Source organism: Lissotriton helveticus, chromosome 2_1 (assembly GCF_964261635.1).
Source record: "Lissotriton helveticus chromosome 2_1, aLisHel1.1, whole genome shotgun sequence".
Taxonomy (NCBI): domain Eukaryota; kingdom Metazoa; phylum Chordata; class Amphibia; order Caudata; family Salamandridae; genus Lissotriton; species Lissotriton helveticus.
The window spans coordinates 984,136,075-984,160,785 of NC_136059.1; the positions used below are offsets into that span (position 1 = coordinate 984,136,075).

The following is a 24,711-nucleotide window of genomic DNA, read 5'->3' on the forward strand; positions in this document are numbered from 1 at the left end:
GAATTCAAGAAGCCACTCTGATACAATTGCGCTAACACCTTTGTGCGCTCTCAATGCACACACACACACACACACACACACACAGGTCCTCATTTGGATAACAGTCGGAAAGCCTCCGACCTTCATCCAAGGTTTCAAATCCGATAGCCTGACTACAATGACGACAGTCGGATTTGAAACCGGCCTGTCAATCCAACTGGCTTCCGACGGGCGCAAAGAGCCCGTCGGCCAGTTGGAACCACCACATAATTCCATACAAATGGCATTTCCGCAGTATGGATTATGATATTCGTTTCCGACCGGATTTCCATGTCGAACTTTCTGACATGGAAAGCCTGTGGGTAAGCAAATTTGGGGGCCCCTAGTCAGTCCCGTTTCTTACAATGCCTCCAGTTGGGGGCTGAGGGGGGACCTATGGCGCCTCCCTGCAAATCCCTGCACCGTGTGACAGGCACAGTGAGGTGCCTGCCACACGGTGCAGGTATTTACAGTGACTCTCTGGGGCCGACCAAAGCAGTCATGCACACTCACCTTTTCTCTATGTAGGGTGCATGCAGCCTACATAGAGAAAATGGCCTCCTCATAAGCGCCTGGCTGGGCGCCGTCCCCACCAATCACAATGCTGCCATTGCAGCATTGTGATTGGCCTAGGGAAGGGGAGGCAGGCTGCCTGCTTCCTGCCAGGAGAGCAGGAAAGCAGCAGGAAAACACGGGAGCAGCGGGACCTGGCCAGGAGCGGAGGCAGCACGGGACCTAGTAAGGTATGTGCCGGGTCCCCCCCACCTGTGAGTAATGTCGGCCGTGACTGGGCCCCACTCAGAATGTGCCGATTGGCTCCTGCTGTAACTCTCATGTATTCATAGGCTTTAGGGTAAATGTACCCACCTACACCGCCGACACTGCTGAGGACGGAGCCACGGCCCGTCCATTATGTCTACCCAAAGCGTCTGCCTGTGCCTTGATTCCTGTGTAAAATAAAATGCCCAGGTTAAGGTGGGCACGGGTTTAGGGGCATGCGTAATTATGGAAATCAGAAAGGGAGAAAAAGAAAGAGCCCTTTTTGTATATTTGTTCCAAGTTTTCCTCCATTTCTAGTTCCGGAAGTGACTCAATAGTGGCTGTTGATACTGTAAAAATAATTGAGATTATGTGAGTAAACAAAATCTTTGACTGCTCCTCTTAGCAAGGGTGTTATTGGTCGTAACGCAAGCTATGTGAATGGGCCCCACCCCAAGTAGTGGGCTAGTAACTCACAGACATATTTGGGGTCTCGAAGACCTCTTACATCCCTAGGCCCTGGTGCCACTACACCTGTTGCACCATTGATATCTGTGCCCGTTGCTGTTCCGGGACTGATCTAAATTCAGGGAGATGTGGCTTAACAAGAGCATCGGTAGCAGGGTGTAAGAGGACCCACACCTTAGTGCCAATATCGGCCCAGCCCCAGACCTTTCTTCATACAACACACCACTCCACCAATAACCGACACAACACAAGTTTGATGGAGAAAGTTGTTGCAGTTTTATTAGCATATACATTATGCTCATGTTAGGTTATCTTACGGGTCGATCCAGAGCAGGCCGCCTCTCGCGACCCGCCCACCTGATGAGCCATAACCCCCCGGGGTGTTAACCGCGGGGGCGTTGTCAGTTTCGGGGGAAGGTCTAACCCCTCCCCTCGGCGGACCTCTATTCCGCCCCTTGCTCACGCCCCCCCCCTCGGGGGGCGGAGCGTTGTAGCAACCCCCGGTTGCTCAGGTCTACAACCGCCCAAAGGACTAACGGGGCGCCGTCGGTCCTCCAGGATCCATCACAGCGTGGATCTCCCTGGGGGATAATTCTGCTCTCGCACCCACCGGTGCTCCTGTAGAGGGTACCCCTCTGTACCTTTCTGCATTGGATCGCCCTGTAACTCCGCCATGGCTCTTGGTGTGGCCGCCGCCACCCCAGAGTCCCCCCACCTACTAGCTTCCTATTAGTACAACCTGCTGCTCCGAGTGCTTTCCGCTATATCAACCCAAGATCGTCATATCAACTTCGGGTAAATGAACCCCGACTACATCAAAGCACACAGTGCATTTGGCAAGTAGCAACCCGAGCCTGATGAAACAAGTTCTCCTATGCTTCAGGCTACTCCCAAGTTGTCGGGCGACACTATCCACCTCTCATTGGCGCCAAGGACCTATTGCACTACAATTGCAATCACCGGCCTCCTTCAGCTCTGGCAAGGACAAGTCTGCTCTCTTCCTCAGCACCGCCAAGCTGGCACGCAACCAAACTTCCTTCTCACTTCTGCTGCCCTCCAGACAGGGAACTGTGACAGTGATGTCCATGAACTTCACAACTAATTGCCAACTGTGCTTTGCAGGTGTCCATCAAGTGTGCCATCCCCCAGACTGTTCCTATTCTGTACCGCTGGCTGACCAGCAGCCAACAAGCCCCTATCAGGTAACAACACCACTGCCACTGGCATGGTGTCCCCTGTCTAGCATGTGGCCTTACACCCTTACTTAGACCTACTGGGGACATATTCACCATCAAGGTCACGCCAGGCGGCTCACTCCCCTGACGCCGACCCTACTGTAGGCTAACCAACTCCTCGCATGTTTAGCCTCACTGGAGAGACACGTAACTTCCAAACCCATGGGAACCTAATTGCAAGACCATCACCTCTCAACTATGCCTGCCAACTGCGTTCTGGTGTTGGCTTAAAACACTGTGTAGCAGATCTCCTCATGTTTGACACTTGTACAAGACGTCCCCCTGTGCCTGGCCTTCAATGGACCCTATGAAGCTTGTAACAAGCCGCCTATACAACTAAGAGAACTAATCCTTCCTCGCTCTCACTTCCTGGCATGTGCACACTGCCAAAGGAATCCTTATTTTAGTACCTGAAAACAACTAAGTAGATACTATCTAGGTGAAAGCTTACCCGAACACCTAGCCACGGGCCCTCCACTGCGTGACAACCCCTGTTGTTGATTTTTAGCTGCTAAAATTGCCTGGCCCCTAACGACCCTTCACGTAAAACCAGCCAAACCAAACGCTTACATGGCCAACTATGTGCCAACATGTGTCCCATGAATTACAAGTTAGAGGCATACTGTATCAGCCTGATCCAAAGTGGATGCAGAGCTGAGAGGTCTTAGTGGGATCAGACTGGAGGAGGTATGTGAGTGGCTAATGCAGGCCCGAAAATTCTGTGCAACCTGATAATGCATCCCCATGGTGCCAAAGGCCAGAGTAAAGGAAACTGGCAATGCTGTGGTACAACTAGTGATCGTCTCAGCGTGGGCCAGGATGCAGCAGTTAATGTGAGGTTTATGCCGGCCCACTAATCTGCAGGGCTATCCAGCTTGTTCAGGTAAGTGCTGAATACTGCCTGGTATATAGCCACTATGCCAATTGCCTCCCTGAAATTTACAAAAGGAGCACTTCACTACCACGGTCGAATTGCTTAGTTGCCCAAGATGAAGAAGCCACAGTTTAAAGCTTTCTTGCATAGCCGACCACGAACTAGCCACCCCCTTCAGAGCTACACGCGTAAAACTGCTATGTGTGACATTTCCATATTACAGTGCACGAAGAGTGACATTGAAGGACTAAGAAAAACACTTTCTTGCTAGTACACATCATTGAAGATGAGGGAGACCCAATGTCAGAATTGCGCCCCTCAGACCCGCTAGGCAGACCAAGGTTATCAGGCTGCTTTTGTCAGACATTCCATAGCTTGGAGTGTGCATGTTTGAGGCAGTAACCTATGCACGAAACCTTGGGCGTAAAAGTGCCTGGTCTTGAATGAGACTGCGTAGCTCAAATGGAACAGAGTATCACAAAATTACACAGTCAGTCAGAACTGCCTGGCCCCGTGAGACCGGAGATTATAAGAGAAGTTCTCCATGTACCCACAATGCGGACCCGCCCAGTCGTCTACCATTCTACCCATGAGGTTACTTGTCCATTCACCTAGGAGCTGTAGCCCGACAGGAAAATAAGACTTTGTTGCTGTTTGGTCATTGCCTAATGTTGTTAAAAATAACTGTGGGTATCGGGGAAGAAAACAAAATTCCACCATCCTGAACTGATCAGCCTGTGCCAAGGGAGTAGTCCCAACAAGGGTTTATCGATGTGCTACAAGTATCAGAGCCCCCCTCCCGTCCCTCAGTGGATGGGGCTTCAGATGTTCAAACTACTAATAAATTATTAGAGAACAAACGGCACAAAATCCATTAATGCACATGAGATGCATTATATGCCCAAATCAACCTGTTGTTGAGCTGAAAACACATTTCCCATTTGCTTTCGCATTAAATGCATGCGAACACCCCAATAATTGTACTGTAAAACACATTGCCCAGACTCAAGTAAGAGAGAACATCCAATTCTGCACAGGGCTGCCTAATAAGTCCCTGCTCCCAGTTACTTTCCATGTATTACTTCCATGAGTGAAACCAGCACGCGACCCACACCCCGTATAGTAATGACAACTGGGGAGAGCATGGGAATCCCAGACCCTAACACACTGTCCCCAGTGTGCTATGACCCTTATACCTGCTGAATTCAGGTGGCCCCCATGTGGGTGGGGCGGCTCTCGTGCGCGGTTCCTGCATTAGAGACAGAAAACATTGATTAAAATGTCCCCCCCCCCCAATCCACGCTTTGCATTCTCTGCAATGAGACATGGCCCTCAATGCCCCACACGCTACCCAGGCCAGTTGTGGTTACGAGCACTAATTAGTCAGCATTACCTGCATCCTTCCACAATAAAGTTGTCCTCTCTTAATAATTGAAGAAAGTCCATTCATAAACGAAACACTCCTCTCCTTGGCTCTGCAGGTGTCTACCCAAGTGTTCTGATGCTAAGAGAGGCTGCCCATGCTTGCAGTATTATCCCTCTAACTGAGTAGATCCTCTGTTGTTGCATGCGCCCGTCACCAACTTCTGGTAACGCACAGCTTGCTACCTCTAGCAGTGTGTTTAGATCCGAGGTTTGCACGAGTTGCCCCAATGCTTAAATAACGTTTGAATATTACGTTAGACTGACCGCCTTGAATGTACCTCACTTGTACTATATACGCTAATGTAATTGGCACCCAAGATCCATTCTCCTCTTGTAATGCCAAGTACAGACTTCTTCTACTATCAGCTCTTATTGAAACTTGCTTCTTATAACTTCGCGTAGCTATGTACTGAGAACACCTATGGGAGTATCGGTTCTGTCCCCCTTGAGACGCGTTCTGACCCCCATCGGGCAAAGTCCGTGCTCCCACGCCAGGCGCATAGAACAGCAGAGACCTGCAACAAGGTTCCTTTCACCTCAAAAAACTACCCTTTCTACTCTGTAGCGGGCCTCTAGCTTGAAGCTTGGGTCAGTCATTCCACGTTTAACTGAGTGATTACATCTATTCTCGCTCACCAAGAGTTCGGCTCCAAGGTGTTAAGAGTTCATGCACTAGTATCCTCATGCAAAGCCCAATTCCTCCTGGTAGGCCCGCAATGTTCTTGTTAAACTTTTAATTCATTGCTAGCATGGTTACCCTCGCACCAGCATATCATGCCAGGAATGATGGATGAAGACACTATTTCCGAAACACCAGGAATACGCTCATAATGATCAATGATGCTAATAGACATCAGTTAGTAACGAAGTAATTCATAGGATATGCTATATACACCCCACCTAGACAGAGTTTGTGTGGACCTTACACGCCATTAAGGACAATGACGTTAAGTAAATTGCAACAAGACATGCCCCACCATCAATTTACTACTTTGTACACGTGCCAAACCACAACACAGGTCGCTTAGATGGCTGCCATGCAGTGATCCATGACGTCCTCCTGGAAATAGACAAAAGACATCCAAGCCCGCTGACCGTGCTCGAGAAACCCCATGGTGTTGAGTTACCTTCGGCATGTAATCGTATAATTGACACGACACTTCCCCATATGCATCGGATCCTAAGGCATGCCTAATGCCTATTCATTTACTAACACCAACTAAAACACGGTGAAGCATTCCATGTTCTCCTTAACAGCAATACTAATCCCAATGAGCAGCAATGACCACTGGAATAATATTAACATTGGGTACAGCAGCAATGTGTGGCCCAGTGTAAGGAGCTCTCCCTAGTAGCAATAAACGCTATGTAATGAAATAACACTACAATTAGAAGCTCCCGCCGTCTTACAGGTGTAGTGGCAGACGCATGTAGAAAAGAGTACTATTGCCCTCTCATGTCACCAATAAAGAATGCTTTCAAAATTGTACATTGTCCGTCCCCAAAGTGGTTTCTCTATGTATCGTACTGCCATATATCTAATGTGGATAAAATTAAATGCGGATGAGGTGGGGGAGGTCCCATGTCAACCTGCTCAATTTGGTTGATAACTGCTCACCTACCAGCAGCTAGGTTCGGAGCTCCTTGGGTATGTGTTGACCTTGGTTTGGGTGAAAATACAAAGAAAGACTGGGAAGCAAAAGGGAGATTCACTGTAGAAATAGCTTGGATGCGTAAATATGGTATGTATAGTATCCACTCCACAGGAGCATATATGTTTACGCCAACTCAACGTATGTTGAACTCACCCATCAACTAACTCATCCCTGGTTAACACACATAAGCTCCCTGACCTATATATACAGTGGTAGTAGCACAATAGCTGTCCATAAAATCGCCCTTAAATATGCCTACTACTTACAATTGTATCAATACTATTGCTAATATGTAACTTATATGTTGCTTAATGTTAAGAGTACTTTCATCATCACGGCTAGACCCAAAAGTGTCAGGGCACTGAACCATATAACAGTTATGTTTATGAGAGAACTGTTACAGGAATAAACACATAAAATCAGCATTGTAAATTATTATTTAGAGTACTTCCGTCGATCACGAATATACCCCCAAGTGTCAGGGCACTGCACTATATAACCAGATACGTTACCTGAGTTAAATGTTACAGAAAAGAACAAGCAAAATTAGCAGGCCGTAGAGTTGAAGCAACACAGGCAGAAGGCACACAATCTCAAGCGCAGCAAGTACAGACTGTACAAGCCAAAGTAAGAGTAAATATGCCAACATTTTCAATGACAAAGAACTTCCTGGCGAGCAATCCTGCAGCACTGTATCCATTAAAGCCGGCCCACTGACCACAGTGGGACAAACCCAATTACCATGCGCTCCCCGTCGTGATGTGTGATCCTACAAACCCATCTTGATGAAGTCCGGCAGTAATAGAAATTGAAATCAATCAATACCTCATACCCGCCCCCCCACCACCCCCCACTGCCCCGTTCCCTCCATGTTTGTTGACCTTCCCTTTGCCGCTCTCCTGCTGAAAGACAAAACAACACATAAAATTCCCCAAGCCCGCCCCCCGCGCCAAGAACAAGGTCGCCCGTGAGGAGGAGGGAGGGGTAGGAGAGCGCGCTCGTCACACGCAAGCGCGCCATCCGACCAGCGGCCATGCGCGACCCCAGAAGGCCAGCGGGTGATAATCACGCTACCTGGCGTGTGCCGACCCTCTCTTCCAGCTGTCCTGCAGTAAAACACAATAAAAAGCGTCAAATGCCCCCACAACCCCCCCCCCCGCATCCCCAGTGCACGGGTGAATATAAAGTCCAACATCTCACGATTGTCATTATTGCTTCATTTAATGTAACATTCGCCTATGTAATTTGTCCACTTGCAATGCACGCATGCATCAGCTGTGTTCCTATATGAAGCGCTCTGACACCATCGGGTAACGTCCGCGCTATGTAACAACGCACAAATGAATAAATAAATAAATAAGCAGTCGCCGGTCCGTTAATAATATACGTGACACATAACGCATGCATCCAGGACAGTAACGTGACAAGTTGTCCTAATGTAACCAATAATGTCCATTACCTCGCACCGACTCCTGCGTGTAAACATCGCGCCAGGGCAAAATTATCCCAATCCCTCAGCGCTGCTAACGAGGTGCTGCGAGGGGGGGGGAGCACGCGCGAGACTAGCATGCATGCGCGCATGCGCGAAGGCGAGACTGGCCTCCGTCCATTATAACCCCCCAGAAAGTCCAGCGTGGGCCCCAACCACGAGGACAAAGGACCAGCGAGGCCACAGGTGCCGGAGCAAAGAGCAAGTTAAGGCATAACGGAGAAACACTCCCGGGGCACCGCCCGCAAACGCCGCTCCCTCCCTCCAGCCCTCCGGCCGGGGTCCGAGGGAGGGAGCAGGGGCCCGATGCCCGGCCACCCCCGCGACCCGCCGCGAGAAGATGAGGAGGCCCGGGGCCGGTGCGTGCAGAGACAAAGGCACTGTAAGGAACGGAGCAGAAAGTGGGTGAGGGAAGGGGGGGGGAGGAGACCTCCCGCCCGCTCGCCTAAAGCGCAAGGCCCCCAGGAAACCCCGGCCCCTTCTCCCCACACGAACAACAAAAGAGCAACTGACCCAGCCGCCTACCTTGCCTCCCTCAATACTGCCCTCCTCCACCCCGCAACAGGAGAAGCAACGCGGCCCCGCAGAACGGACCCCCTCCCCCGCACTCCCCTATGAAAAACCACAACCCTTAACCCTGCAACAAACCCACAAAGTCCCTCCTCACCTTAAGAAAAAAGGCAATGGGCAGTCACCCGCACAGGGTCCAGGCCGGGGAGGGCGAGGGTCAGCGCGAGCAGCGGCCAACGAACAAAGAGGGTGCTTGACCCTCGCCCCCTGGGCTATATAGTCACCCCTCCCCCCCAAGACACAGGAAGTGACATCACGGGGGGGACCACTGATCCCCCAACCACTAGACCGCTCAGGGTCTGTGCCATCCTATGGCACTAAGGGTGGCCGCCCTCGTAGGTGGCCACCTTTGGTGTCCCGGGGCAGCCAATCATTAGTGTTACCCATCAGCATAAGACTTTGCCAGCAGGTCAGAATGGCACGGGTTATTAAACGCGCCAGCCTCAGACACCGAGTAGGCCTGAGCTCCACCCTTAGTAAAAAGGCGGGTTTTGCGGGTGGCATACTTATGGCTGAGTAGTTATCTGGTGGGTGCTGGGAAATCTCTTGGGTCGGCGATGGCCGCATCATTTGATCCTGGGGACATGTGCTGGAAGAGTGGCAGAGCCTCGTTCACTCACGCGGATGTCAGATACAATTGATAGTATTGTTTAGGTACTGAGCTGGTTACATTTTAGAGAGTGTTTTACATTGCGACGCTTTGGCGTGTTTAAATGTGGCACGTTTAAACAATACATGATTTGGATGTGACTCGAATAATAATTATAGTCACAATCGAGAAAAGTTTGTGGATCCTTACATTCTTTTGGAATGCTTGCTCGCTAACACACTGTGGTGGTAGTATATGAGTGTCGAAAAGTAGATGGAATTAATTTGTTTGAGCAACATCGCATATGGAAAAACACTTACCCAACGTGGGCATCCCCATACTGTATTTTTTTTAAAAACATAATTTGTTGCGTGTGAAATTAGTGCACTTTTTAGTGCATGAGAATAGTTGTTTGATCATGGACAGATGTGATTCTTAATGTTGTAGGAGCATTCAACCAATCATGATACCACATATGGCATATTTATTCAGGCCGGACTTGCTCACTTTGCTCGCTCATGGCACAGCACTCACCCCCCAACTTTTACACCCCCCCACTTCAAAAGTCACCAGCCGCCACTGGTCAGAACCCCACCATTGCTGAGTATGTGAGGGAAACACAAGTGAGATTTGAAACAATGGGCTCCAGCAGTGAATTGTGAAGCACACATTTGCAAATATACAAGTAAAATATGGTATTAGTGTGGTACAATAAGGTCATCATTTACAGCAGACAATTCCCCTATCACAATGGCATCTCACATGAGTTCAATATATCACAAGTGAGAGAGCGCAAACTGATATAAATATATGAGTACATCACACTTACCTATAGAGAGCATAATTCATGAAGAGAAATGCCATGAGTGCTAATAGTATCTGAAATTATATTCTAAATGTATAGCGAATATAGAGATTTAAGTAGAAGTGGAATTAATACAGGAATGTGTGACATTATATGATTTTATTAGACGTGATTATTTTGAATCTATGTCGTGTAGCTGTTAACAAATAAAATGGTCTGTGGTAAAACGCAGAACGTGGTAGGCCTCAGGGCCAGAGCTGGAGCTAAAAGGGAAGGTGTTTCTTTTCACGACACAGATTGTTTAACGTTTTTGGTCATTGCATTAATGGGCCATGATTTAGAGTAATGTTTTCTAAATAATAGAATAAGAGTTTTAACATGCTTTAATTAAATGAAGAAATTGAATGCTATAATCATAATGTGAAATATTGTAGGCCTGAAATGTTTTAGCATTGATTTACACGTACATGTCTGGGCTGAGAAATGTTGCAAGCCTTTTTAGAAGTCTATGAGAGTTGGGTTCTTGGCGGCAGATATCTGTCTGCAACAGGAAAGGGGGGATCCAATTATAAGTGAATGAATAGAGGTCTGTTCAGTAGACGGCCCAGACATGGAGGAGGGTTCTGGAATGTTTAAGGGGTATCAGCGGGCCGGAGAAGAGACTGAGAAGCAAGGTCAACTCTAACGTCTGAGGCCCAATACAAAGCATCATGGAAAAAGCCTGAAGTTGCACCACGTGAGAGGCGTTTCGCAAGGGGCGTCTCAAATGTTGTTGACTGTTTTGTATTAGACACAGCACCCCTGGGTGGAGTTAGAGCAGAGACCTGAGGACCCTTTAGAGAGCGGATGGGTAGGCAGTGAGGGGTCATGACTGGAGAACTTTAGGTTTTCACCAAGAGACTTAGAGTGGGTGACTTCCCTTGGGGGTCATTCATTGCTGACACCTTTGTTAGGTTGGGATTTGGTTAAGTAGGGATACCATCTAGAACAGGGTAGGGACGCCTAACCTGTGTTTGTTTTCCTCCAACCTAAATGAAGGAGAGATATGCGTCTATGCTGATAGCTTTGCTATTTTTAGAACTTGTGTTAGTGATTTCTGTTGCTCGTCTGAGGGCTTTTCGAGAGCACATGTATGTAATTGGACCTGTGTATCTCGTGAATCTCATTCTGAGATGCTTGTATTTGCAGCTCATTATATCTTTACAATAAACTTTTGAAACCTAGAAGTTGTCCGTGATCTTTGAGAGTAGAGTCCTTTCTTGGGTGAACTAATTTGCAGATAGGTGTACTGTTTCCTTCCAAGACAGGCAATAAAGGTTCAGTCGACCAGAACGAGGTTTGGATCAATAGATATAAGGTATCGATCAAAATCTCGCCCTTTCAGTTGGTAGCTATAGAGGATGGTTGCCTTCTTGAGGACGGTGACCTAGGCCAGGTTAGCTTACCCCAAGGCCCCTAGAAATCGATGATCGGAAGAACAGCCCGCAGATGAAGATCCGGATGACGTGAGACAGAAAAAGCAGCAGTATCGGTCGAGAGTGAGTATAAAGGGTTATGCGTGTTAGATTGCGGTGTTTTTGTATTGTGTCTATGTTGTAATGTCTGGCGGAGTTGAATGTCTGTAGAGTGACTGTGGAACAGGTTGTGAGCGCGCGCAACCGGTGGAAATCTTAAGTTCAAGAGAGCTTAAGTGGTTCGGGTGTATCGGACACCCAGAGTAATTGTCAACTAGTGTGAAGGGGGTCATGAGGTACCATTGATCACCCGAGAGACCGAGATAGGGGGAACGTAAGAGTGAGTGCGTGAGTAACGGACGCTGGTCGGAAGTTACTGTGTGTGTAAGTAACCTATCAGAGAGACGATAGACATCTCGTCAGTTGTGTTGACAATTACAGATAGACTGTGGACGTACAGTCGAGAGAAGTGACCGCTTGGTCGGAAGTAGTCATTTTTCAGTGTATGAATGGGACGCATGCATAACCGGGAGACGAGTTGAGAAAGGAGGGGTGCTGCTGCGAAGCGGAGAAAAGAGACGTCAGGTGGTGTCGCGCAGTGATTGGCTGACCGGAGAAAGACCGCGCTGTGATAGGCCAGCTAGCGAACACGTCATACAGGGTCGCGACGTGATTGGCCAACAGGAGAAAGACCGCGCTGTGATAGGCCAAGCTAGCAAAGCCGCGACAGGATTGGTGGATTGTCATCAGGAAGTAAACAGAGTAGCGAGGCTGAATTTTGTGCGCATAATTATGAAGTGTTTTAAATGGTTGAAAGCGCTGTTTAAGAAAGAGAGGCGAGGATCGTATGAAGGGGAAGAAGCCCCGCCGGAGGGTACGCCAGCTCGTTATATGGCAGTAAATGTTGGGTTGCATACGATCCTTTGGATATCAGAGTGGAGTAAGATTACTGAAGGAAACGAGGAACTGACGTTCCCGAAGTACGGGACGTTCAGATTAGAGGTGCTACATCGATTGAAATCAGTCATGACCTCAAAGAGACCCTTGCCTAGACCAACCCAGTTTGAAGCCCTTGATGCCTGGCTTAGGGCAGCGCATGAAAGGAATATGAACAGACGACAAGAAAGGGTGAAACGCTCGGTAAGGGCAGTACAGGATGCCAGGTGGGATGCGGATGCTAAAAGATGGAGAGTGCATAATTTGGAAATAAATAAACTGTACCCAGTGTTAGAGGCGCCAGTAAATAAAAGCCCCCTAGAAGAAGATGATGAGAGCGAAACAGAGGACAGCCTGATAAACAGATTACTGACAGACAGGCCACCCCCGTATAATAGAGCAGGGGGAGAGGTCGAGAATACTGAAGGAGAAAAGGGGGGCAATGCAGGAGAGCATAGACCGCTTCCCAGTTCAGAGTGGGATCCTGAGCCAAAGAAAGAGTTGCTCCAGCCTAGTCAGGTGCAACAGGTAGTCGGTAGGTTTGTGGTACAAAGAGCGCCGGAAACGGAAAGCGCCACATCCTACCCATTACCAGATGCACTACAGGTACCTGTTACCATAGGTCCTATAATATCGATATATGACCAAGAGAGAGCAAAAGGGGAAGAACGGAAACGGAAAGACAGAGAAAGAGCAGAGCAGGCAAGGAGGAACGATACCACTAATTCCCCAAGTCAGATGCCGATACCCAGAGAGTGGAGCACCCCGATGCACACAGAAGGGGACCCAGGAGGAGATCCTGGGGGCCCTAGATGGCCAATGGATCTGAGGGGATCTGGACGAAGATCCTTTCAAGAGCTAAATGAGTACATGAAGCAGTGGGATGAGGCAGTGAAGGCTCAAAAGTGCATCAATGCTGCAGAAGCAGAAAGGGAAAGTCAGGACAGCAGAGCACGAACTCACTGCGGGGCTGGGGAGAGTAGCCCGGAGTGGGACTGTAGAGGGAGTAGGGGAGTCACCCATTGGGCCCGGAATGGAGGTAGAACAGACCTGGAAAACGGGGGCCCCGGGAGTGGAGGGGTGGCGTGCCCAATACTCAGTGAAGGGGAGAGGAGAGCGCAAGAGTACAGGAACAGCTTTAAGTGTCCACACTGTGTGCCTGCCACCAGAGAACAGAATGGGAGTTGTGAGAGGTCGCACCATAGTCCCTGTGATGACAGAAATGAGCGCAGCCCAGGGAATATGGGGAACCAGGAAGGATCGTATCGGATACTGAGCGATACGAGGCAAAGGGAGTGTAGCGACCAGAGGGAAAATAACAGAGAGATGTGCGGTGAGAGGAGAGAAGAAGACGAGAGTGGGCAGAGAGAGAGTAGGGATAAAAGGCCCGTGTTCCATCACCTTCCAAGATCGGATGGCCGAGCATGGGACCTGGAGAGATGGGAGCAAGGGAGGCCACCCATTAATTCTCCTGAGCCCAAACGCAGAGCTCGAAGTTGGGATGGGAGGGAGACCAGTGAGCCCCCTTCAAAAGACATATTGCGAGCTGAGATAAAAGCCAAGAGACTTGATGTCTCCAGCTTAAGGTCAGATCTGGATGACATGGTAGATGGTACCCTGCCTTTGGAAAGAATGGAAATGTATGAACAGGATGAAATACTGTATATGGCAAAGGACATCACACGAAAGGCGAGAGCAGTCCATGAGAAGTTAGTCGAACTAGCAGGCAAATATATGGTGGACTTGTCAAGAACCAAAGCATTACAGGGTAACCACAGGCTACATTACTCAGATCGAGATCTAGATGAGAGGAGAACGATTGGGCTGAAAACACACATAAGGGAACTGATTACTGGAATAAGGACATGGAGGGCACTAGATAAATGGGAAGAGAGGTGGTCCAAGAAAGGGACCGGCAGAAGAAGCATGATTGGTATAACACCAGGACAGCAGGGAATAGAAGCTTACCCTTTGCGTGAAGTTGCCAATGGGAGCTATGTACATGTCCCTTGGAGTAGGGGAGATTTAGCTGCTTTTACCACATCTTTCCCCAAGTTACGAGAGAGCCCCGTGGAGTGGTACAAGCAAGTCGAGAGGTTTGTAAAGATCTCAAAAGTCCTATGGATAGATCTGAACACGCTGTTTGACATTGTAGTACCAGGAGATCTGTGGACAGCATGCAAGGTTAGCGCTGAGTGGCCCACAACGGAGCCAGAGAGAGATGCTAGGACTAATGGGCCGTCCGAGATCGTGATGGCAAAATTCGAGAGAGTGATGACTTGGCTGAAAGAAAAAGTGCCAATGCAAGACATAGATTGGGTCAGAATAGACAGAACGAGACAGGAACCCAAAGAGACAGTCCATGAATATTACGAGAGATTGCTGAAGGCGTTTAAACAGTATAGCGGCTTGGATGTAATGGATCCAAAGGACATAGGGCAATTCGTGTCCAAGTTCGTCCTGGGACTGAGACCGGATATTAGTTTAATGATTCAGCAACACTCGATTTGTTGGCAAAGTAAACCCCTAGATGAAATACTGAGATATGCCAGGTACTGCTGTGATGAGGTAGACTCCAAGGCTAAGAAACTAAAAGAGAAGCTGATGGTGGTACAATTGCAGACAGCAGGAAAGGGGGGACCGCAACAACAGCAGCAAGGGACAGGTACAGGAGGTAAGAAGCAGTACAGTCAGAACAAGGGTAATGAGGAGAGTACTACCTTTAGACCCAGAGTAGACATAGCTACCTTGAAGAAAACGACTAGGTGCCACCAGTGCAACGAGTTGGGGCATTGGAAACGCGAGTGCCCTTACAATGTAGAGATCGGAGAGCAAGAGATAGAGGAGGAAGAGGTCCAGAGCGCACCTATGAGAGGGGCGACGCCATACCAAGGAAAGGTGCTCAAAGGGGGGGGGGCTCCTCCCCGAGCCCAGTTCCCGCAACCTCCTCGAGTAGGGAGTATGGGTAAGACCTATAGACAAATGCCCCTGTTTATGGAAGGGGAAGAATGCTATTATGTGGACCCATTAACCGGACAGAGAGTGGAAAGAGAAGACTGCACCCTTGGGGCAGCCTTAGAGGTAGATCAGAGGGGACCCTATGTGGAAGCAGAAGTAGCAGGGTGCCCTACGACATTTCTGGTGGACACAGGAGCCACTAGATCCACGATCAGATCAGCTGCAGTTCCAGACCTGCCCATGTCTGGAGAGACCATACAGGTGGTAGGGGTCGCAAACAGGAGAATAACCAGCCAATTGACAGAACCGGTACAGGTGAAAATAGGGAAGTACAGCGATGAGCACCAATTTGTGGTTTGCGATTCAAGCCCTGTGTGTCTGCTAGGAAGAGACCTGTTGTGCAAATTGAATTGTACTATATATTGTACACCCCAGGGAGTGGAGGTATTGACTAATGATGATGATGCAGATTTCAAAGTTGCAAACTCAAGAATATGTGTGGAGCTGTACCCTACTTTGACAGTAGACGAGCTTCCCTGGGATTTGAGAGAGACAGTGGCATCAGAGGTATGGGATTTCACTGGGGAAGAGATTGGATTGGTCAAAGGGGTGGACCCAGTGAAAATTGTAGTGAAACCGCATGCTGAGTTCCCAAGAACACCCCAGTATAAATTGACTCCAGAAACGATTGCAGGCATAAAACCCGTGATCGAGTCCATGATTAAACAGGGAATACTGAAAGAAATCGTGGGTAGTCCATGTAACTCCCCGATTATGGGTCTGCAGAAACCAAATGGGAAATTTCGGATAGTGCAGGACCTTCGAAAGATTAATAACATAGTCGTTTCATGTTGTCCAGTGGTACCGAATCCATCAGTGATACTGTTTCAGATTCCATTCCAAGCTGAGTGGTTCACTGTGATAGATCTTTGTCAGGCTTTCTTTTCGATCCCTTTGGACGAAGATAGCCATTTTCTTTTCGCATTTAAGCTGGAAAATCGTGTCCTAACATGGTGTCGTATCCCTCAGGGGTATACAGAGAGTCCATCGATCTTTAACCAGCTTCTGAAGAAAAATCTTGAAAGTCTAGTGCTGCCCCAGAAGTCAGTTCTGGTCCAGTACATAGACGACCTCCTTGTGGCGTCAGAAACAGAAGAAGCTTGCAGGGAAGATTCCATTGCTTTGTTAAATCACCTAGCTGCCAATGGGCACAAGGTGTCCCCGGGAAAATTGCAGTACTGCCTGACAGAAGTACAGTACTTGGGACACAGAATTGAGAAAGGCAAACGAAAGGTGTCACCAGACAGGATAGAGGCGATCATGAAAATGAACGCGCCTCAGACACAGAGAGAGGTCAGGATGTTCCTAGGGATGGTGGGTTATTGCCGACAGTGGATCGTGAACTTTTCACTGAAAGCAAAGCCCTTGCAAAAACTGACGCACAAAGAGGTGAGTGATCCGGTACCATGGGACAAAGACTGTTTGATGGCATTCTTACAGCTGAGAGAGGACCTGTGTCGTGCTCCGGCATTGGGAATGCCTGATTACAATAAACAATTCTTTCTTTACTGTTGTGAGAGAGAAGGTTGTGCGTTGTCTGTGTTGGTCCAAATCCATGGGAATGCCCGTAGACCAGTTGCTTATTTCTCGGCTACTTTAGACCCAGTAGCCGCAGCGTTGCCCGGATGTCTCAAATCCGTTGCTGCAACGGGTGTCAGCATTGAGAGATGTGAAAATATTGTTATGGGGCACCCGTTAGAGGTGTGCGTGCCACATTCTGTTGAACTGTTGATGACCAGGACCAAAACACAGCATCTGACCAATAGCAGGCTCACGCGCTATGAGCAAGTTATTCTTGCTGCAGAGAACGTGACCCTCAAGAGATGCTCTGTTTTGAACCCTGCTACCTTAATGCCACTTCCAAATGATATTGATGATGATGATGAATATACAGACCATGACTGTCTCGATGTGACTGAACTATGCACCAAACCCAGACCCGACATCGTAGATGAGCCACTGACCGACCCAGACGAAGTTTTCTTTGTCGATGGCTCATGTGTAAGAGACGAAGTTGGGCAGTTGAGAGCAGCTTATGCTGTTTGTACAATTGAAGGAGTTGTGGAAGCAGGGTGCCTGGAAGGAGTAAACTCCGCTCAGGTAGCCGAGATTATTGCCCTAACACGTGCTTGCTTAGCAGGCAATCAAATTCGAGTCACCATCTACACCGACAGCCAATACGGGTTTGGGGTAGTTCATGATTACGGGCAGTTATGGTCTCAAAGAGGGTTCATGACTTCTTCAGGCTCTCCCATTCGCAATGGAGAGTTTGTGCGCTTGTTGTTAGAAGCATTGCAATGTCCAGCAAGTATCGCAGTTGTAAAGTGCATCGCACATACCAAAAATGAGGACTTTGTTTCGAAAGGCAATAGATATGCTGATGAAGTTGCGCGGTATTGCGCAGAACAAGGTTACTCTTTCACAGAGGTGGATGTGGGTGGAATAAATGTAAGAACTGAATTAGCCATGATACTGGAAACTGTTGATACTTGGGATGAACTGTCAACCATGCAAGAAAATGCTCCTGATTCAGAAAGGGAAACATGGGTAAAGGCAGGATGTGTAATGGGTGAGACTCATTTTTGGGTCTCAGCAGACGGCAGAGCAGTGTTGCCCAATGAGATGGTGAGTCCAATGGCTAGACTCATACATGGTCCCGTACACTTAGGGAGAGATGCTATGCTGAGAGTGTTTAGACAGACTTGGTACAATCCTAAGTTTAGAATAGCAGCAGAAGCAGTGTGCCAGCGTTGTGTGACCTGCCAGCAGCTGAATGTAGGGAAAAGAACACCAGTTGCACTAAGTCACATAGGAAGGTCTGGAGGTCCATTCAATAGAATGCAGATAGATTTCATTGAAATGCCAAGATGCAACCGCCTCCGCTATGTCCTGGTGGTTGTTTGTGTGTTCTCCAGATGGGTTGAGGCATACCCTACACGTAGGTGCGACACCCTCACAGTGGCTAAGTTACTGCTTAGAGAACTTATCCCTCGTTTCGGGGTGCCGGCCTTTTTGGAATCAGATAGGGGAACACATTTTAACAGCGAGCTTGTGAAGATGATTTGTGTTGCACTGAATATAGACCAAAAGCTCCATTGCAGTTACCGACCAGAAGCCTCAGGAATTGTGGAACAAATTAATGGCACGATCAAGTCCAGAATAGCGAAAGTTTGCTCCTCAACGACCCTGAGTTGGCCTGATGCCCTGCCATTGGTACTCATGAGCCTTCGTAGTACCCCAGACAGAAGAACAGGGTTGTCACCACATGAGGTGTTAATGGGGAGAGCAATGAGACTGCCATCTATTCCAGCTACTGCACTGTTAAATATCACAGATGATATGATCCTGGACTATTGTAAGGGGCTGTCTGACGCCATGCGTTCTGTGTCCCTTCAGGTGCAGGCTGCAGAGGTTCCAGCGTGCCAGGGCCCTTGCCATGACCTGTATCCTGGGGACTGGGTCCTGGTGAAGAAACATGTGAGAAGAAGCTGCTTGGATATTCGTTGGCGTGGGCCCTACCAGGTCATCCTGATCACAAGTACAGCTGTAAAGGTGGGAGGCCTGCCCAACTGGATACACGCGTCGCATACGAAAAGGGTTCCAGCACCTCTGGAAACAGCTCCTCTCTCGGATGGACGTCCAGCTGAGGACCAAGAAGCCATAGAGGGGGCTAGCCAAGCTGTAGAGGTGCCAGTGGAAGCAGGGAACGAGTCTGACCAAGCTGAGGACGGTCAGTACAACAGCGAAACAGAAGACGCTACAGAAGGAGAAGACAGCTGGGAGTACGAGTCTGACCCTGACAGGTCTGAAAGAGAGCGAGAACAGACCAGAAGGAGAAGGAGTAGAAGGGCACGTGGAGAAGCAAATTGGCCGCAAAGAAGAAGTTCTAGCCTGAGGTCAACTCCAGAAGCAACCCTTCCTCCGATATCAGAAGATTCAGACCCAGAGGAAGGTGCTCAGGGCGCTGAGGCACCGAACCGAAGGAGGTCAAGAAGAGTGCGTGTGCCTAACAGAAGATACTCCACACCTGAGTGGACATATCTGGCGACAAATGTCTGTGAAACCGGAGACAGGGAGGATCCGAGCGGTGGTGGTGTCCAGTTCTGAGCCCATTATCACCGTGGAAATACAACTGTTGGTACCCGGTGTCGAACAAGAAGGGTCACTAACATTCGTGCTCCCCAGACCTCCCCGCCTCAGCAAGTTAAAACACATGTTTCTTACAGAATTGAAATTCCCCGACTTTGGTACCACGATAACAGCACATGAAGAGCATACTCTTCGCATGGAAATATTGAACTATGCTATTGAAGCTGCAACCACAAATCTAATAGTCGATTGTTAAAGGACTTTGTAAATAAAGCAAGCAGAAGAAAAGAAGATTACCTAGCGCCCAGGAAGCAGAGAATTTTAGGGAACCCCTTGAGTGGATGGAGAAGGGCTAGGGTTGTCTTTTTGAACTGTGAAAGGACTTTTTGCGAAAAAGGCTGTCAGCCTCCAGCTGAGTGGATTCTAAAGAAAAAAAAAAAAAAGGATTGAAAGAGACTGTAAAGGAACGAGAGGAAAAGAACTTTTTTTTTTGCAAAGAGAAAGGGAAAAGCTAGATTGTCTGACGAAATGGAGGCCGGCACCCCGAACCGCAGAGCTAAATGTATAATAGGTACACTAATAGTAGGAGTGATAATATTAATAGCTTTAGTGGTAACAATTTCTTATGTAAAGGGACATGAGGAAGAGGTAAAGGTAACTGATGCGAATTCTGTAGTAACACTTACACCCACTGTTGCAGGTGAGAAAAGGGAAAACACTCAAGAGAAAGCGTTATTGGCTGCAGAAGCCCGCAGGTTACATGTAGACGAGTCCCAAGGAGACTTTAGGTCAAATGCTTATGCTAAACTTTTGTATGAATACGTGGATGCCATGGAGGTTAAGGATTGCTACGTCTGCATGCAGTTGCCTGCGTCTGTAGATGAAGGAATTCGATATCATCACCTCCCTCTGACATATGGCATTACATGTAGCTTATTGCTTAGTATATTTTATGAGAGAGATAGTTTTGAATACTATTTCTCCAATTATGATTCTGTGTTGCCAGAAGTCCCGAATTATAAGCAGATGAATAAATGGGATTACTGGAAGAGTGAAGACAGATTGGCCAAGTTCTTCATTCCTTGGATTACCTTAGATACTTCACATGCCCGTAGAAATAATCTGACATGCAAGGTGTCAGAAGTCGAGAAAAAGTTCATAGGGCAGGTGGATGATCGTTACAGGAGACAAAAGATTTTGAAAAAATCAGGACAAGGGAAATTAGATTGGACCGAGGAAGAGAAGTCACACAAGAGAAAGGGTAGTAGTGGTCCAATAGCTTTAGATAAAGCGCAGAAAGGAAAGTTATGTCTTCACCGAGCCAAAACGTATTATGAAAATGTATACGTGGGTGAAGTTGACTGTGAACATGCTTTTAATTTAGAGTACTACACTAAGGATTTCCTAAAGGGAATGCAAGTGATTCCAAATGTGTATTTTGTATGTGGAAGAAATGCTTACGTGAGACTACCTGACAACTGGTATGGATCATGTTACTTGGCAATTGTCTTCCCCAAAATATATCATGCACAAGACTTATTGATCATTGAGGGCCAGACATCATCGAGGGGAAGGAGGGATTTAGGCGATGCAGAAATGGTTGGAGATGTCTTTGGAGCTATGTTCCCTCTTTTGGGAATAATCCTTAATGATGTTAAAATTAGACGACTGGCAACAGTTGTCGACAGGTTGTCTGCCAGCACTGCTCAGTCCTTAATGCTGGTAGAAGGAGAGATGCAATCGATAAGGGCTATGGTTCTTCAAAATCGGCTTGCATTAGATGTCTTATTAGCAAAGGAGGGCGGAGTCTGTAAGGCTTTGAAGGTTCAGGAATGTTGCACTTACATTCCAGACCTTTCAAAACCCCTTGAGAAAGTTATTAAGAACATAACTAATATACACAAAGAGATCGAAGACTTGAGTAGAGAAAATGTCTGGGAAAAGGTGGGCCACGGAATGAGTACAGTTGGAGGGTGGTTTTCCACCTTAGGCAAAAGCTTTATTTGGTATATCCTAAAGCCTATCATCATAATATTGATCTGTGGGATAATATTGTGGGGATTGGTGAGGGTATTCAAATGGTACAGAGCAAGAAGGTCAGAAAGGGCCCAAAGAGAACAGTTGCAGAGATTGGCTGCCATACAAGATAATCAGTACAGGAGCCTGAGAGCTTTGGAAGCGCAGAGAATGCCAGCAATAACTGCAGTTTAAATGTTAGTGATGACCCCGAGAGGTCATCAAAGGGGGGAACTGAGAGAGCGCAAACTGATATAAATATATGAGTACATCACACTTACCTATAGAGAGCATAATTCATGAAGAGAAATGCCATGAGTGCTAATAGTATCTGAAATTATATTCTAAATGTATAGCGAATATAGAGATTTAAGTAGAAGTGGAATTAATACAGGAATGTGTGACATTATATGATTTTATTAGACGTGATTATTTTGAATCTATGTCGTGTAGCTGTTAACAAATAAAATGGTCTGTGGTAAAACGCAGAACGTGGTAGGCCTCAGGGCCAGAGCTGGAGCTAAAAGGGAAGGTGTTTCTTTTCACGACACAGATTGTTTAACGTTTTTGGTCATTGCATTAATGGGCCATGATTTAGAGTAATGTTTTCTAAATAATAGAATAAGAGTTTTAACATGCTTTAATTAAATGAAGAAATTGAATGCTATAATCATAATGTGAAATATTGTAGGCCTGAAATGTTTTAGCATTGATTTACACGTACATGTCTGGGCTGAGAAATGTTGCAAGCCTTTTTAGAAGTCTATGAGAGTTGGGTTCTTGGCGGCAGATATCTGTCTGCAACAGGAAAGGGGGGATCCAATTATAAGTGAATGAATAGAGGTCTGTTCAGTAGACGGCCCAGACATGGAGGAGGGTTCTGGAATGTTTAAGGGGTATCAGCGGGCCGGAGAAGAGACTGAGAAGCAAGGTCAACTCTAACGTCTGAGGCCCAATACAAAGCATCATGGAAAAAGCCTGAAGTTGCACCACGTGAGAGGCGTTTCGCAAGGGGCGTCTCAAATGTTGTTGACTGTTTTGTATTAGACACAGCACCCCTGGGTGGAGTTAGAGCAGAGACCTGAGGACCCTTTAGAGAGCGGATGGGTAGGCAGTGAGGGGTCATGACTGGAGAACTTTAGGTTTTCACCAAGAGACTTAGAGTGGGTGACTTCCCTTGGGGGTCATTCATTGCTGACACCTTTGTTAGGTTGGGATTTGGTTAAGTAGGGATACCATCTAGAACAGGGTAGGGACGCCTAACCTGTGTTTGTTTTCCTCCAACCTAAATGAAGGAGAGATATGCGTCTATGCTGATAGCTTTGCTATTTTTAGAACTTGTGTTAGTGATTTCTGTTGCTCGTCTGAGGGCTTTTCGAGAGCACATGTATGTAATTGGACCTGTGTATCTCGTGAATCTCATTCTGAGATGCTTGTATTTGCAGCTCATTATATCTTTACAATAAACTTTTGAAACCTAGAAGTTGTCCGTGATCTTTGAGAGTAGAGTCCTTTCTTGGGTGAACTAATTTGCAGATAGGTGTACTGTTTCCTTCCAAGACAGGCAATAAAGGTTCAGTCGACCAGAACGAGGTTTGGATCAATAGATATAAGGTATCGATCAAAATCTCGCCCTTTCACAAGTTGCCACCCCTGGACAAATGCCTCAGGGGTGTCCTGGGACAGAGGATATGTCTTTTTTACTTTTCACAAATTAATATGCTTAATTTTAAGACATCTTTACGGCTCCACACTGTGCCTGTTTACTTTCTTATATGATCGTGTGACCGCTTCCTTCATAATAGAAATGAGTGTTACTTCTCCATAAGGCGCCTTTCTGTCACGTTTCACTGGAACACATGCGCCCTTGTCTTTGACATGCCAGTGTGTGACATGTAGCTCTCTCGAGTGGTCTGTGTGTCTGCTCCACAATGTGCTTGTGTGTCCCCCCCGCACCTTGATTTTTCGCGGGTCACTGCTCTTTAACATGTTGTCTGTGGCCACTCCTCCACATGGTTGAGAGTCACTGCCTCCTGATGCGCCTGGTGTTCCTGTGAGTGCATCACGTGTGCCCGTTTGTGACGCTCTACGATGATGTCTCAACTGTAATCGTCCCATGACAATAATAACTTGCTTTTATCACTGCCTTATCCCGTAGCCTTCCTTCTTTCAATAACAGGTTTAGCTATTAACCATTTGTATTCAATGTATCAGCAGAAGGAGGCGTGAGGCTTGATTTGGATTAGCCGGTGTCCAGTGTCGTGACCCTGGGGGTTAAGGGTTTGCCTAATCCTCGACATGCATGCTTGTCAAGGCTCGGTGTGCCCAACCCTCATGTTCCTGTGAGTGACTGACCCATTGTGTTCTGAACGCAGTTGAACCCTGGAGTGCCCTAGTCTGCGCCTGCCCGAGGCCACCCGGTGGCCATCAGGAGGGCGGGCCCTTAGTCGCGGAGGGCCGCCCCGCCCCTAGACAGGGTCAGACACCCCCCCTCCGGGCAGAGTCGCCTGGTGGAGGGGGCGGCCCAGTGACGCACGTCCGGGGGGCGGCAGGCAGGAAGAAGGTATATCTTCCCCTCAGGCCACTGCGGTGGTCTCTTTGCCGCCCCTGACGTTGCGTGGACGTGGACACTCTTTTCCTCCTCTGGTCGGTTCGGTCATGCGTCGCGATGAGGGGTTTTACCGATGCGACGGTTTGCTTCTCCTGCGGTGAGTGGAGTGATTCTAGGGGTTGTGTTCCCACAGAGATGCTTTTGTGGGCAGGTTCCTTTGTCCGGTGGCACGTGGGGTCACTTGTGTAGGCTCGGGCGGGTGCCCCCCTCCTCCTTGTCGGTCCCCTGCTTCGTCCCTTGTTGTCTCTGTTGACGTCTTCCTCGCGCACTGAGTGTGTTTTTTCCTGGCCTGGTCAGGTGGCATGGCGCCCGTACTAAGGCAAAGAAGTGTTTCACCGTGTGAGTGCGAGTTTTTATTGTGCTTTTATGCATGTTTTAACATGGCTTCGAGTGCGATCGTTGGGTTCCACACAATGTTTGTAACGCAGTGGGGGTGAACAGAGGTCATGCACGCGCGCAGGTGCCGTTTGATGTATTGTTCAACGGGCAGGACCCTCACTGCCAGGCTGGGTTCTCCAGCGTTACATTGGCCTTGCCAGGTGTCATGGCGCCCTCCCTCTGGCCTCTCGGGGCAAAGAAGTGTTTGACACGCCTAAGCTTTGGCGTGCGAATACTATGTTTAAGTGTGCTTTCTTTTGGATGCCTTAACATTGCTTGGCAATTAGGAAGCTTTTTCGGGGGAGAGGCTGCGGCCGGGCGG

At 48.0% G+C, this 24,711-nt stretch overlaps 1 protein-coding gene across 1 annotated transcript in view; it reads left to right on the forward strand.

Annotated features, from left to right (window-relative positions):
- Nucleotides 1–24,711, forward strand: part of PGM5 (phosphoglucomutase 5) — an 827,968-nt gene that overhangs the window by 691,387 nt on the left and 111,870 nt on the right. The gene's annotated exons all lie outside the window — the stretch shown is intronic.